General features: G+C 40.1%; 1 long non-coding RNA gene across 1 annotated transcript; it reads left to right on the top strand.

The window, feature by feature from the left end:
- Positions 1-11,733: 11,733 nt before the first annotated feature.
- LOC126623469 (uncharacterized) lies at positions 11,734-14,001 on the top strand. The gene is made up of 4 exons (XR_007623759.1): positions 11,734-11,968; positions 12,074-12,142; positions 12,842-12,900; positions 13,813-14,001. It is a non-coding gene; the product is annotated as an uncharacterized LOC126623469 (long non-coding RNA).
- The last annotated feature ends 1,224 nt before the right edge of the window (positions 14,002-15,225 follow it).

Genomic DNA, 15,225 nt, shown 5'->3' with positions numbered 1-15,225 from the left:
ATAAAAGGCTAGTTAGGAGGTTCTTCTCCACACGTGTCACACTTGCAAACAAAACGATTTTCAGTTGTTCTTCCAATAAATTATGAATACTCAATGATAGGAGCATATTTATGCGCCTTAGTTAGCTAGTTCTTATGCACTTTTGTTATGTTTTCTTTGTTAAAGTAGTCTTTTAAGCTACTTTCTTGTGTTTTCAGGTTTAGCGGACGTATTACATGAAATGATGCAATTGGGAGCTTTTGGAGCAAAAAGTGAGCTTGAATTGAAAAGGACATGCTTGGAACGCAAGGTTGGGATGGAATGGAAGAATTGAAGATTTGAGGTTTCCTACTTAAAGTAGGAAAGCTAAGCCTAAAAGTTTCCATTTTGGGTCGATCTTTCCTAAATCGGAATTGGCAACCAAAGTTTCTAAAAGTTGGAAGTTTCTATTCTTGGAGGTTTCCATTTTCGAGAGTTTCTATTCTTGGCGTTGGGCTTTTAGATGGCCTAAACCCAAATTTCCTTGTGGACCTTCAACCCATGCCGAACCCTAGGGCCTAATCATCTAAAATCTGCCATGTTAAACCCTAGCCCATTCCTCCTAAACCCAAGCCGCACCTTTCCACCTAGAAGCCCTATTTTCCAAACCCTAAACCCTAGTCCACTTAAGTAGCCGCACCTAACCCTAGCCCAATCTGATTTATTTAGGGTTTTAGGTGTCTATATATATGTATTTTACACCTAGCCGCACATCTTCTTCCCTCTCCATAAAAATCAGAAAACCATATCCCTTTCCCCACCTTGCCGCAGCCACCATCACCCAAATTCCTTCCTTGCCGCAGCCATTCATCCATTCCAGCCACCATCCTCCACCTTTAGACACCATTCCACACCTCCATAACTCTTTCCCACACCTTGCCGCACCACCCTACCATCCTAACTCCCTTCTAAAAAACCAAAAACACATCCAGAAACTCCATTCACGCCAGAACCTGTCCCTCACCTTTGCCGAGCCCAACCTACACCCAAATCCATATTCTCTGACCCCAAACCCTCCTAGCCGTGCCCTACACCTATCCTAGATAGTTTTCCACCATTCTCCCTCATCCAAAGTCATCCAAAACCATCCAAAAACCCCCTAACCCTCACTGCCGCAGCAAGGAGAAGAAGAAAGAGGAGCTTTCTGTGCAGATTTCAAAGTGGACTTCCTTGGCATTTTAGGTGTAATCTTTCTTATGTCTTCGATGTTTCAATTCAATAAACTTTGTGTTGTGAGTATGAGGAACTAAACCCCCTTAGTTGGGGGGTGATTCGAAACCATGTACATGCTTGCAATTTGATTCGATTACATTCAGTTGTTAGTTCATAAGTTGTGGATTCAATTCGTTCATCTATTTGATTGATAACTTATTTGTGTATGTTGATTGAGAGTGCACGCTTAGTTTTCATGCATGAATATGATGCTAGATTATGAGGGAGTTTCACCTAATAGTTACAATCTTATAATCACAAGTAGTGAAGATCGCTTGAAACGATCGCGTTGAATGAATTCTTAGCATAAGTTTCATGCAATTCATAGTAACAAATGCTTCGTCAATGCTTATGTTTTTCATAGAACGTAATGATTCTTGCTTGTATCTCTATTATGCAATTCATGTAGGGAACTTGTAGGGAATGTTTTGAGTTGTCGTATGCAATCATCCAACTTGATAAATTCTGGAAAAACTGAGGGTTAATTAGTGCAATTCACGGTTAACTTGGGGCGTTGAGTATTCATAATTTATTGGAAGAACAACTGAAAATCGTTTTGTTTGCAAGTGTGACATGTGTGGAGAAGAACCTCCTAACTAGCCTTTTATCCATCTATTTCACCAAAATCGTTTTTACAATCTGTTTAGTTTCAAGTTTCTGTTTTGTGTTAAATTTTCGTCCAAAACAAATCTCCCTTTAATTTGAAGTCTTAGATTAGTTAGAAAGTGTTTTGATTTGTGTTTCTAAGTATTTTGATTCAAGTTTTCATCAAATTTCGTCCAAATTAGTGTAGGTGCTCAAAACTGCCCAGAAAGTGGTTTTTAGGCAGTTTTGAGCCTTCTAGTTGCTGTTTTGAGTTTTAGGTTTGTTTAAGTGTTTTAACCTTTACTTTTGCATTCTTTGAGTCTAGTTTAGTGTTTTAAACTTTGTTTTTGAGTTTTTAAGTCAGTTTCCAAGTGTTTAGCAATCCCTCCTAATCCCCGGTTTAGAACGATCCCTACTTACATCTTTGCTACTCAACGCCCCAAATTAACCGTGAATTGCACTAATTAACCCTCAGTTTTTCCACGAGTTATTGAGTTGGATGATTGCATACGACTTTAATGATGACACGCCTTCTAAGTAGCAACCAAGCAAAGAATGATGAGATCATGCAACGACTTTAGAAAACAACAAATTCAAAGATTATTAACTCTCCAAAGAATGTTTAGGCTCAAGTCTCACAGGGTTATAGCGTTAGTTTGAGTTACTTCCTTCAAGCATGTTACAAAAACTGATTTTTTTTCTTTCTTTGTGATTATATGTGAATTCGTAAACAACAACGATGACCAAGCATAAACAAAAGAGCATATCAAACTTCCATCCATGTTTGTAACTTTCTTTAACGGTCATGCAATTAAAAACCAAATCCTCATCATTGTGTTGGAAGGTACTCTAAGACACACATACACAAAAACAACTTTTAAAACGACTCTTTTTTTGGGTTTTTTCAAAACTTTTTCTATTTTTTTCTTGAATTTTCGGATTTTCTGGTAAAGCCACATAAAAACACATCAAAACTTTCTAAAAACACTTAAAAACAATGAAAAATAACCTTTGAAATGTTAGGTGGTAAAATCCTACGAATTTTGGCATAAAAACACTTAAAAACACTTTGTTTACCCCCCCACACTTAAACCAAACATTGTCCTCAATGTTTCAAACATAGACTCACACAAAAACAAGCAATTAACACAACTAGCAAACATGACAAATATGGCAAAGTAAAAGCAATAAAGAGTAGGGTTTAGAAACGCAAATCTGATTATGATGCCGAAGCGGCCTAGGTCCTCTTTATTTGCATGGGTGGCCTCCCAAGAAGCGCTTGCTTTAACGTCTTCCAGCCGGACGATGCTTCCAATCAAGCTTGAATAGGGCCCATGGGTTGGAGGTTGACTTCCTCCACGGTCTCCTCCTCAAAAGGTGTGAAATATGGCTTCAAACGATGTCCATTGACTTTGAACTCTTGTTGCGTCTTCAAACTTTGAATTTGAACTGCACCATGCGGAAAAACATTAGTAACAATAAAAGGTCCAATCCATTTAGAACGCAACTTACCTGGAAATAACCGAAGGCGAGAATTGAAAAGTAGCACTTTCTGCCCGATAGAGAACGTCTTGCTCCGAATCATCCTGTCATGGAAGGCCTTTGTTTTCTCCTTGTAAATACGAGAGTTCTCGTAAGCTTCATTCCTAACTTCCTCAAGCTCGTTCAATTGAAGTTTCCTATGAAGACCTGCGGCATCAATGTCCATATTAAAGGTTTTGATGGCCCAATGTGCTTTATGCTCCAATTCAACCGGAAGATGGCATGGTTTCCCATAAATGAGCCGAAATGGGGACATTCCAATTGGTGTTTTGTAGGCCGTGCGATACGCCCACAATGCATCATTCAAGCGCAAGCTCCAATCTTTCCGGTTTGGCCTTACGGTCTTCTCCAAAATCTGCTTGATTTCTCTATTTGACACCTCCGCTTGCCCACTTGTTTGAGGATGATAAGGTGTTGCCACCTTATGCGTGACACCATATTTCTTGAGTAGCGCTTCAATGGTGCGATTGCAGAAATGAGAGCCCCCATCACTTATAAGTACCCGCGGCATTCCAAACCTTGCAAAAATGTTAGTCTTAACAAAATCTGCAACCACTTTAGAATCATTAGTACGGGTGGCTCTTGCTTCCACCCATTTCGAAACATAATCAATCGCAAGTAGAATATAAACAAAACCATGAGATGAAGGAAAGGGACCCATGAAATCTATGCCCCACACATCAAAAATTTCAACATTAAAGATGGGACTTTGAGGCATTTGGTCTTTTGGTCCTATATTTCCAGTTCGTTGACAACGATCACATGCAATGCAAAAAGTTCTAGCATCCTTAAAAATAGTAGGCCAATAAAAACCACATTCAAGTACTTTACGTGCAGTCCTTTGAGTGCCAAAGTGACCTCCACATGCATAAGTGTGACAAAAGTTTAAAATAGACTGAATTTCAGAATCATGCACACACCGACGAATGATTTGATCAGAGCAATATTTCCATAAATAAGGATCATCCCACACATAATTTCGTGCATCATACTTAAGTTTATCACGTTGGTTTTTATTGAACTCACTTGGAATGACTTTAGATGCTAAATAATTAACTAAATCCGCATACCATGGCATACTAACCTCAATGGACATCAATTGCTCGTCCGGGAATGTCTCTGGGATCGGCACAACCTCCTCTTCATGCACCAAACGGCTCAGGTGATCAGCCACAACGTTCTCACTTCCTTTCTTGTCTCGGATTTCGATATCGAACTCTTGGAGGAGAAGCATCCATCGAATAAGCCTTGGTTTAGCCTCCTTCTTCGTGAGCAAGTACTTCAACGCTGCATGATCAGTGTAAATTATTACTTTAGTGCCAAGTAAATAAGAACGAAACTTATCTAAAGCAAAGACAACGGCAAGAAGTTCTTTTTCCGTTGTGGAATAGTTCAATTGAGCATCGTTCAAGGTCCGAGAGGCATAATATATGACGTGTGGCTGTTTGTCCTTCCTTTGTCCCAAAACAGCGCCTAGAGCATAATCGGACGCATCGCACATAAGCTCGAAGGGAATGCTCCAATCTGGTGGCCGAATGATGGGGGCCGAAGTTAGCATCTCTTTGAGGTGCTTGAACGCCTTTTCACACTCCTCGTTGAATTCGAAGGACACATCCTTTTGGAGAAGTCGGCATAGGGGTGTGGAAATCTTTGAAAAGTCCTTGATGAATCGCCTATAAAATCCTGCGTGGCCAAGAAAAGAACGTACCTCTCTAACCGAAGTTGGAGAGGGTAAGTAGCGTACAAGATCTATTTTCGATTTATCAACTTCAATTCCCCTTTCAGAAACGATGTGCCCTAAAACGATGCCTTGTTTTACCATAAAGTGACACTTTTCCCAATTTAAAACAAGGTTCGTTTCCACGCATCGTTTTAAGATTAATGTGAGATTTTCCAAGCAACCATCAAACGAATCGCCAAAGACACTAAAATCATCCATGAATACCTCAATAATCTTCTCAATGAAATCGGAAAAGATACTTACCATGCATCTTTGGAACGTGGCCGGTGCATTGCATAATCCGAATGGCATGCGCCGGTACGCAAAAGTACCAAATGGGCACGTGAAGGTGGTCTTTTCTTGGTCGTCCGGAGCTATGACAATTTGATTGTATCCCGAATAACCGTCAAGAAAACAATAAAAAGAATGACCGGCTAACCTTTCTAACATTTGATCGATGAATGGTAGTGGAAAATGATCCTTCCTTGTGGTGTTGTTGAGCTTCCTATAGTCAATGCACACTCTCCAACCTGTTTGAATACGGGTTGGTACAAGCTCATCCTCGGCATTCTTCACCACAGTAACTCCGGACTTCTTCGGGACAACTTGAACCGGTGAGACCCAACGGCTATCCGAAATTGGATAAATCACTCCACAATCGAGAAGCTTTATAATCTCCTTTTTCACGACTTCCATCATCGGAGGGTTGAGCCGGCGTTGAGCCTCTCGAGTTGGTTTAGCCCCCTCCTCTAGAAATATGCGATGCATGCATGTTGTAGGGCTAATTCCCTTAATATCGGCCAATGTCCATCCAATGGCTGTTTTGTGCTCTTTCAACACCCGAATCAACTTTTCTTCCTCTAATGCCGTGAGTGATGAAGAGACAATGACGGGCAACGTCTCTTCATCTCCCAAGAATACATACTTTAAATGATCCGGCAACGGTTTAAGCTCAAGCACGGGGGCCTGAATCACAGAAGGTAACAACGTATTAGTGGAAACGGGAATTGGAATTGGGTTAGAAGGCTTACCACGATGTTGGGGCAATGATTCCAAGGCCGCCACTAGCTCGGCATGCTCCTCCTTAGGTACGGCCAGATTGGGCTTCATGCCAAGTCCTTGTGCAATCGTCGTTTCAAGGGGATCGTCTTCCAACATATCAAGATAATCCTGCGCCAATTCATCCAATATATCAATAGAAAAGCAAGAATGATCATCTTTAGGAAATTTCATAGCTTCAGAAATGTTAAAGTTAATAATCTCCCCATCAAATTCCATTGTCAACGTCCCTTTGAAAACATCGATCTTGGTGCGTGCTGTTTTCATGAAAGGCCTCCCAAGTAGAATCGGCAATGGGGTGACATTTGGTGAGTCCTCCATCTCTAAGACATAGAAATCCGCTGGAAATATCAAGTTATCCACCTGCACCAACACATCTTCCAAAACTCCTTTCGGATATGCATTAGAATGATCGGCTAATTGAATTATAACACCATCGTTTTTAAGTTCTCCTAAGTTCATGGATGCATATATTGAGTATGGCATGACGTTAATTGAAGCTCCTAAATCTAACATAGCATGTTCAAATTTAGTATTGCCTATAACGCATGGAATTGTAAAACTTCCCGGATCTTTGCATTTAGGGGGTAGTTTTCTTTGCAAAACAGCGGAAACATTCTCACTTACCTGGACCACCTCTTTGTTCGAAATTCTCCTTCGTGTTGTGCATAGTTCCTTTAAAAACTTGGCGTACCTAGGTACTTGCTTAATTGCGTTAAGAAGAGGTATATTGACTTGCACTTTCCGAAATGTCTCCAAAATGTCTTTCTCGTTCTCCTCCTTCTTGGATTGCTTCAACCTGCCAGGAAAAGGCACGTTTAGTGGAATAGAACTAGGAGAAGTTGGAATTGAACTTACCTTGGCCGAATTATATGGATTGGAAGTGCAAGATGGCTGCGGCAAAGGTGGTTCCTCCTTTGCCGTGGGTTTTGCTTGTGTGTCTTCCTCAAACTGCAACTTTTCATCCTCTTCATGACTTGCTTTGGATGCTTGGGGTTCAGTTCCAACTTGTTTGCCACTCCTCAATGTAATTGCTTTGGCGGTTTCGAATCCCCCTTTTGGATTTGCAACGGTTGAACTAGGGAGTCTTCCTTGGTCTCGAAACTGTCCCATAAACTCGGCAATTTGCCCCACTTGCTTCTCCAACTCGTCCACTTTCTTGTCCCTATTCTGCATGCCCTGCGCCATAGAAGTTAGTAAATTAAAAATTTGATCATTATCAATAGAAGAACCTGATTTTTGGGCGGGTTGTGCTTGGGTTTGATTTGGTGCAAACGGCTTTTGATAGAAACCCGGGGGTTGTTGCCTAAACGTGCTTTGTTGTTGGCCTTGTTGGGGTTCTCGCCATTTGAAATTTGGATGATCACGCCAACCGGGATTGTAGGTGTTAGAAAAGGGATCATTCCTTTGTTGGTATTGTTGCCCAAAGCCCACGGCATTAAGGGTCTCCCACCCTCCATTCTCAATCAATTGTGGGCACTTGTCCGTAGGGTGTCCTTGCATGGAACATACGCCACATGCACTTACATTTTGAACTTTTGGCCCTTCCACAACCTGAGAAAGCAAAGTAGTAAGGTTAGCCATTTGATTTTGAAGTTCGGTTATGGCACTTACCTCATTCACTTGGTGTTGCCGTGGGGTGCCTCTTTGTCCAACACCTTCGTATTGTTGAGCGTTCAACGCTCGATTAGCAATCAAAGTCTTTGCTGCCGTGGGGGTCTTGTCCACCAAGGCTCCTCCCGCCGAAGCATCTAGCATTTGTCGTTCGATTGGTAGAAGTCCCTCGTAGAAGTATTGTAGAAGAAGCTCCTTCATTTGATGCTGTGGACAAGAAGCAACAAGAGATTTAAAACGTTCATAATATGTAGGAAAAGACTCACCTTCTTCTTGTTGAATTCCACTTATCCTTTTTCGTAGGAGGATGACTCGAGAAGTTGGGAAAAACTTCTCCAAGAAAGCTCGTTTCATGCTCTCCCAAGATGTGACCGTTCCGGGAGCTAATTCATACAACCAATCTTTCGCCTTTTCCATGAGAGAAAAGGGAAAAGCCTTCATCTTCAATATACTCCCGTCGACATTGATTGGAGTCATGCTTGAACACACTACCTCGAATTCTTTCAAGTGCTTGTTAGGATCCTCCATGGACAACCCGTGGTACTTCGGAATATGGTGGAGCAAACTCGACTTTAACTCAAATTCTTCGGTCTTTCCTTGGGCAGCCGCCGGATATTGAATACATAGAGGTGCGGCATTGTCCAATCCCGAAGCCGAGAGCTCCTTGATTGTACGATTGTCTTGTGCCATGACTGTCTCAACTTCACCCACTTGAGCCGTGGGTTCCTCTTCCTCAATCTCAACTTCGGCTTCCGAATTTGAACTTGATTCACTAGGTTCTGGATTCTTCCTCTTTCGTCTCAACTCTCGTTCAAAATCGTCGTCAAAGTCCAAGATGTGTTCACGAACCGGATGAGAGCTCCGAGTCATAAACTAGTACCTAAAAACAAGAAACAAAAACAAAGTAAAAATCTGGACTCAATTAAAACAAATTGAAATAATACAATCCAAGGGATTAGCAACTTTGCTAATCCCCGGCAACGGCGCCAAAATTTGATGTGAAAATTATGTTGACACTCAAATTAACCCTCTTTTTATCAATTGTAGCAAAGTATGTAAGTAGGGATCGTTCTAAACCGGGGATTAGGAGGGATTGCAAAATCACTTGAAAACAGACTCAAATACGTAAAAACAAGTTTAAAACACTAAACTAAACTCAAAGAATGCAAAACTAAACTTTAAAACACCAAAACAAACCAAAAGACTCAAAACAGCCCAAAAACACTCTAAACTGCCTTAAAACCACAATCTGGGCAGTTTTGAACACTAGACTCAATCTTGGACGAAAATTGGTTTTATCTTGACCTAAGACACTTAAAAACACAAAGTAAAGTGATTTCTAACTACTATGACTCAACTAAGTAAAGGGGGATTGATTTTGGACGAATTTAACTTTGAAAACAGAAACTTTGAAAATAAACTTTGACAAAAACGTTTTGATGAAAACTAAGATGGTGAAAAGCTAGTTAGAAGGTTCCTTCTCCACACATGAAACATATGCATACGACTCGATTTCCAATTACTCTTTCAACAAACCTTGAATGACAATGCCCCAAATTAACTAGATTGACCAATTAATTCTCAGATTTCCCTAGATTCATTGAATTGAATGGGATACGCATTACAACCAAATTATTCTTATCAAGGACCCTAACTATGGAATACGCATGATAGAGACACATATCAAAGATCATTAAGTTCAATGGAGATCATAAGCATTGACGAGGCATTCATAACTATGGGATACGCATGTTACTCTTGCCTAGGATTTACTTAACACAATCGTGACTAGCGACTTTTACTACTTATGAATATAAGTTAATAACGATTAGGTGAAATTCCCTTATACTCTAGCATCAAATTCATGCATGCAAACTAAGTGTCGACCCTCAATCAACACACATAAACATGTTATCAATCAAATAGATAAGTAAACCACATTCGCGATTCATGAAATCATAATTGGAAGAAATCAAGTCATATAAAACATATGATCATGGCTTTGAATTCCCCTTTAACTATAAAGAAATTAGTTCCTCATGTTCGCAAATACACAAAGACAAATAAATTTAAACATTGACATAAAGATAGAAAACACCTAGAAACGCTCCACAATCCAAGCTCCTTGAATGGCATGCACGGCTCCAAGTTGTCTTCCTTCTTCTCCTTGCAAACTCACGGCACAAGAGGTATGAATGGTGAATGGTGTAGTGAAAATCTGGTAGAGGGTGGTGAATGAATAGGTGCGGCAATGGGTTGTATATATAGGCTGAAAATTCACATTCCTAGGTAGCAAAGGACAAGGTTTTAAAGGCCTAATTTGCATAGGATAATAACATCCAATCCTATAAGGAAAACAAGTCAAAAACCCAAAGGGATTGGGAGATAAGATGCAGCACAAAGAGTGTGAAATGATAAGGCTTCTAGAAACCAAAATCCTAAAGGAAATAAGGTAGAAAATTCGGCACAAAGTTAGGGTTCTAGAAGGATAATACAAGGCAGATTTTTAGGGGTTTCTAGAAAGGTTCTAGGCGCCCTTTTGTGTAGGATAAGGTTAGGTCTTCTAGAAATCCCATTTTAAGCATCCTAATCTAGTTAGAAACCCCCCTAATTGGCTGAAATGTGGATAGTTTAGGATAAGGATAAGATAGGATAGGATGAGGTTTATTTGAATAAGATAAGCTAAGATAAGGTTATGGATGAGGTTTTGGATAAGATACCTTATCTTGAGCTGATTCTTTAGCTTTAATTCTTCTTCTTCATGTAGGAAACCTTGCTTGAGTAGGAAACTTCATACATCTAGGAATCCATCTTCAATTAGGACTCCTATATTGATTAGGAATCCCAATTCATTTAGGAATCCTTCATTCAAGCCATTTCCTTCTTCAACTAAGAAACTTTGTATCTTCAATTCTTCAACTTTGAAACGCCTTCCTAGCTTCTCCAATTCCTCAAATTCGTCCATCCCTTGTGCCTCATGTGCATGAACTCCATTTTAGCCCAATTTTGCTCCAAAATGCTCCAAATTGCATCCTTTTGCTCACTTTGTCTCTAAAACCTGAAAACACATGAAAATAGCTTAAAAGACTAACTTAACTAAGAAAACACAACATAAATGCATAAGAACTAACTAACTAAGGAACATAAATATGCTCCTATCAACATCCAGAAACTCCATTCACGCCAGAACCTGTCCCTCACCTTTGCCGAGCCCAACCTACACCCAAATCCATATTCTCTGACCCCAAACCTTCCTAGCCGTGCCCTACACCTATCCTAGATAGTTTTCCACCATTCTCCCTCATCCAAAGTCATCCAAAACCATCCAAAAACCCCCTAACCCTCACTGCCGCAGCAAGGAGAAGAAGAAAGAGGAGCTTTCTGTGCAGATTTCAAAGTGGACTTCCTTGGCATTTTAGGTGTAATCTTTCTTATGTCTTCGATGTTTCAATTCAATAAACTTTGTGTTGTGAGTATGAGGAACTAAACCCCCTTAGTTGGGGGGTGATTCGAAACCATGTACATGCTTGCAATTTGATTCGATTACATTCAGTTGTTAGTTCATAAGTTGTGGATTCAATTCGTTCATCTATTTGATTGATAACTTATTTGTGTATGTTGATTGAGAGTGCATGTCACAGCCCGTCCCGGAATTTTTAATTCCGAGGACGTGAAATTACAAAAACGCCCTTAAACGGGATTAAGGTGCGTAATTTTGGTGTTTGTTTTACCTAAAATTTCTAAGCTATTGTTGTGTTGGACTTTAGGTAGGGTCCTATACCCTAATTTCCTCCCCATTTTCCGTAACCTTTCCTTCTCTCTCTTCTTCTTCCATTTCAGATTTTCACTCTCTCTCTCTTACTCTCTAACATACGGACTCACACACAAACCACAATCAAATCTCCACGAACGTCCAAGTTAAGACCACCATTGCAACCCTGAGGACTTCACGATCACGTAGGTACCATTTTCAGGTAAGTTTCATTTCGAAAAACCCTAGTTTCTAAAGTTGCCGTGAATGTGTACTGTTCATGAGCTTTGAATTGGTTGTGTTTTAGGCCAAACCAAGCTCATAGTGAGCTTTAGGATGTCCCAAGGAAGCTCGGAGTGCTTCGTTGGAAGTTTTTGGACATAAGAACACGGAGATCGACAAGTTCAAAGTTTGGCCGGAGCTTTCGAGGCGTTTTACGGCGAATCCCCGGCGAGTTAGGCGTCGAGGTAGGTATAAATCTCTTCGTCTCGTCAAGTACTACAACTTTCCTTTTTGTTTCACTCAATTTCGTTGAGTATTGAAGAAGTTATACTCATTTGAAAAATACCCAGTTTCCGGCGACCTCCGAGGCTTTCGAGGCAGTTTCCGGCCAAACCACGGCGAACTAGGTGTTTTGCAAGGTACCATTATCTTTGTATCTTCAAGGGCTACAACTTTCGTTTTTGAATCACTTGATTTCGTTGAGAAATGACAAAGTTATGGCAATTTGAAAAACTGCCCAGAAAACGGCCGCCGGAAAAACCAGTCCGGCGACCCAAGGAAGAAGAAGGTGCTACAGTAAAAAATAAAAAATAAAAATAAAATTATTTTAAAAATATGTCGACGTCCGTGACGTCGAGTAGATCACTGTGGTATATTCATATACCTAAATTGAACACCGTATGAGAAAGTTATTGAAGATTGTTGGTTAGGTGTTCAAATAACGTTTTATAGTTTTCACATTTAGGTGAAAATGTGAATTGATGATCCGACCGTTGGATCATCACCAAACTTTGATACGTTATAATACGTAATATTTGAGGATTATTGGAACTTACGGATTGGGAATCCGAGTTACGGATCTTCCGGAATTGGAATTGTAAGTCCATAATATAAAATGTTAACCGTCACTTAGTTTTGGAAATTGACGGAAATCCAACCGTTGGATGGTAATGAAATTTTAGGATGTTGTCCTAGAGGTATATTGTGGACCTCTGGAAGTTATGGATTTAAAATCTGAGTGGCAGATCTTCCGGATCGAACTACGTAGTGACGTATTTTATATAAGTTAAATATTCTATCGATATGAATTCTGAGGTTGGATTTGATTACTATTCTAGGCGGCGATCGTCGTGACGCCTTGATGTGTGGTGCTAGGGAGTTGTTGGACGAACTCCAGGTGAGTGGGCAGTTTTGTTTTCCGTATATATATATATATACTTGACGTTTCCCAGAAATTGAATTGAAATGAAAATATGTTTAAAATGAAATGCATATGAGTTATGTGGAAAAACGGGAAGTGAAATACCATGCATAGAATTGATATGAAAAGTATATAGAAATGTGAGTTGAAATGCCATGCATGAATTAATATATGATGCATATGTATGAATTGGTGCGGTGGACGCACATGTAAGAATTGATTTATGATGCATATGTATGAAATGGTGCGGTGGACGCACAGGTGAGTATCAGGTGATTATTTAAATACTGTTATGATGATGTTGATATATATTGAGCTCAAATCCTGCACCATGGTTTAGTGCTTATAGTATTCACCGCATCGCACGCTCGCCTTGGATCCAAGTAGATGCTAGTCGTACAGTCCACGCGGAGTGGGTACGACAGGCCAGTCGCGAGAGTGTTAGTGAGATTCCGACTGGTGGGTGACCTTAGATTATGTGCACAGATGATTTATGAGAAGCACTAGAGCGTAACTTGTGTGCAGAAGGCCGGACGGGTCACAGAGGTGACTCCGGTAGAGTGATAGTGATAGATTTTGAGCTCTAGGTTCAACCGTACAGGGCTATTAGAGGGCCTCCGGTTGATTACTTTCTTGCACCTGATATGATTATTGTTGATGCATCCATACTTAACTGTTGAATTAGACATGGCATGGCATGATTGATAAAGAAAAAAATGTTGAGTTAATGAATTAAAGTATTGAGAATATATATGTATAATTATAATTTACATTTCTGGGAAAGTATACAGGTTTTACGGAGAGGGGTTACAACGTTTTGAGAAATGTTAGGATTTGGAAAAGAATTGTTTTACTGACCCACTCAATTTTGGTTTTGCGCCCCTCCAGGTTCAGGAATCACAAAGGTGTGGTGACTACGAGGAATTTGACGGTGTTCTGACAGATTGGACAAAATTAGGACTCACCTTCGGGTGTATCAATTTAAATTGTATCTTAAAGCTTCCGTACTGTGCAAATGGTTACGTCACTCTCACGTGACGGCCAGCATGCCCTCCTTCGGGACGGGGTGTGTCAGTGCACGCTTAGTTTTCATGCATGAATATGATGCTAGATTATGAGGGAGTTTCACCTAATAGTTACAATCTTATAATCACAAGTAGTGAAGATCGCTTGAAACGATCGCGTTGAATGAATTCTTAGCATAAGTTTCATGCAATTCATAGTAACAAATGCTTCGTCAATGCTTATGTTTTTCATAGAACGTAATGATTCTTGCTTGTATCTCTATTATGCAATTCATGTAGGGAACTTGTAGGGAATGTTTTGAGTTGTCGTATGCAATCATCCAACTTGATAAATTCTGGAAAAACTGAGGGTTAATTAGTGCAATTCACGGTTAACTTGGGGCGTTGAGTATTCATAATTTATTGGAAGAACAACTGAAAATCGTTTTGTTTGCAAGTGTGACATGTGTGGAGAAGAACCTCCTAACTAGCCTTTTATCCATCTATTTCACCAAAATCGTTTTTACAATCTGTTTAGTTTCAAGTTTCTGTTTTGTGTTAAATTTTCGTCCAAAACAAATCTCCCTTTAATTTGAAGTCTTAGATTAGTTAGAAAGTGTTTTGATTTGTGTTTCTAAGTATTTTGATTCAAGTTTTCATCAAATTTCGTCCAAATTAGTGTAGGTGCTCAAAACTGCCCAGAAAGTGGTTTTTAGGCAGTTTTGAGCCTTCTAGTTGCTGTTTTGAGTTTTTAAGTCAGTTTCCAAGTGTTTAGCAATCCCTCCTAATCCCCGGTTTAGAACGATCCCTACTTACATCTTTGCTACAATTTGACAAAAAGAGGGTTTAATTTGTGTGCTTATCTATTTCGCATCAAATTTTTGGCGCCGTTGCCGGGGATTAGCAAAGTTGCTAATCCCTTGGATTGTTTTTGTTTCTTTTATTTCACTTTGTTTCTGACTTTGTTTAAGTTTCTGACCTAAATTTTGTTTCTTGTTTCTTAGGTACTAATGTATGACTAGAAGCTCTCAACCGATTCGTACAAACATCTTGGATTTTGACGACGATTTTGAGAGGAAGTTAAGGAGAGCTAGAAACCAGCAAGAGCATCATCCACCCAGTTCCGAATCTGACCTTGAAAAAAACGTACAAGAAGAGGAGGAGGAAGCCACGGCAGGGATATTTGAAGAAGTCCAAGGCATGGCCATGGACAATCGTACACTCAAGGAGCTTTCCGCCTCGGGTTTGGATAATGCCGCACCCTTGTGCATTCAATACCCCATGGCTGCCCAAGGTA

This window comes from Malus sylvestris, chromosome 5, assembly GCF_916048215.2.
Source record: "Malus sylvestris chromosome 5, drMalSylv7.2, whole genome shotgun sequence".
In the NCBI taxonomy this organism is placed as follows: domain Eukaryota; kingdom Viridiplantae; phylum Streptophyta; class Magnoliopsida; order Rosales; family Rosaceae; genus Malus; species Malus sylvestris.
The sequence above is the reverse complement of the archived record's forward strand: the minus strand, read 5'-3'. Positions and strand labels throughout refer to the sequence as shown.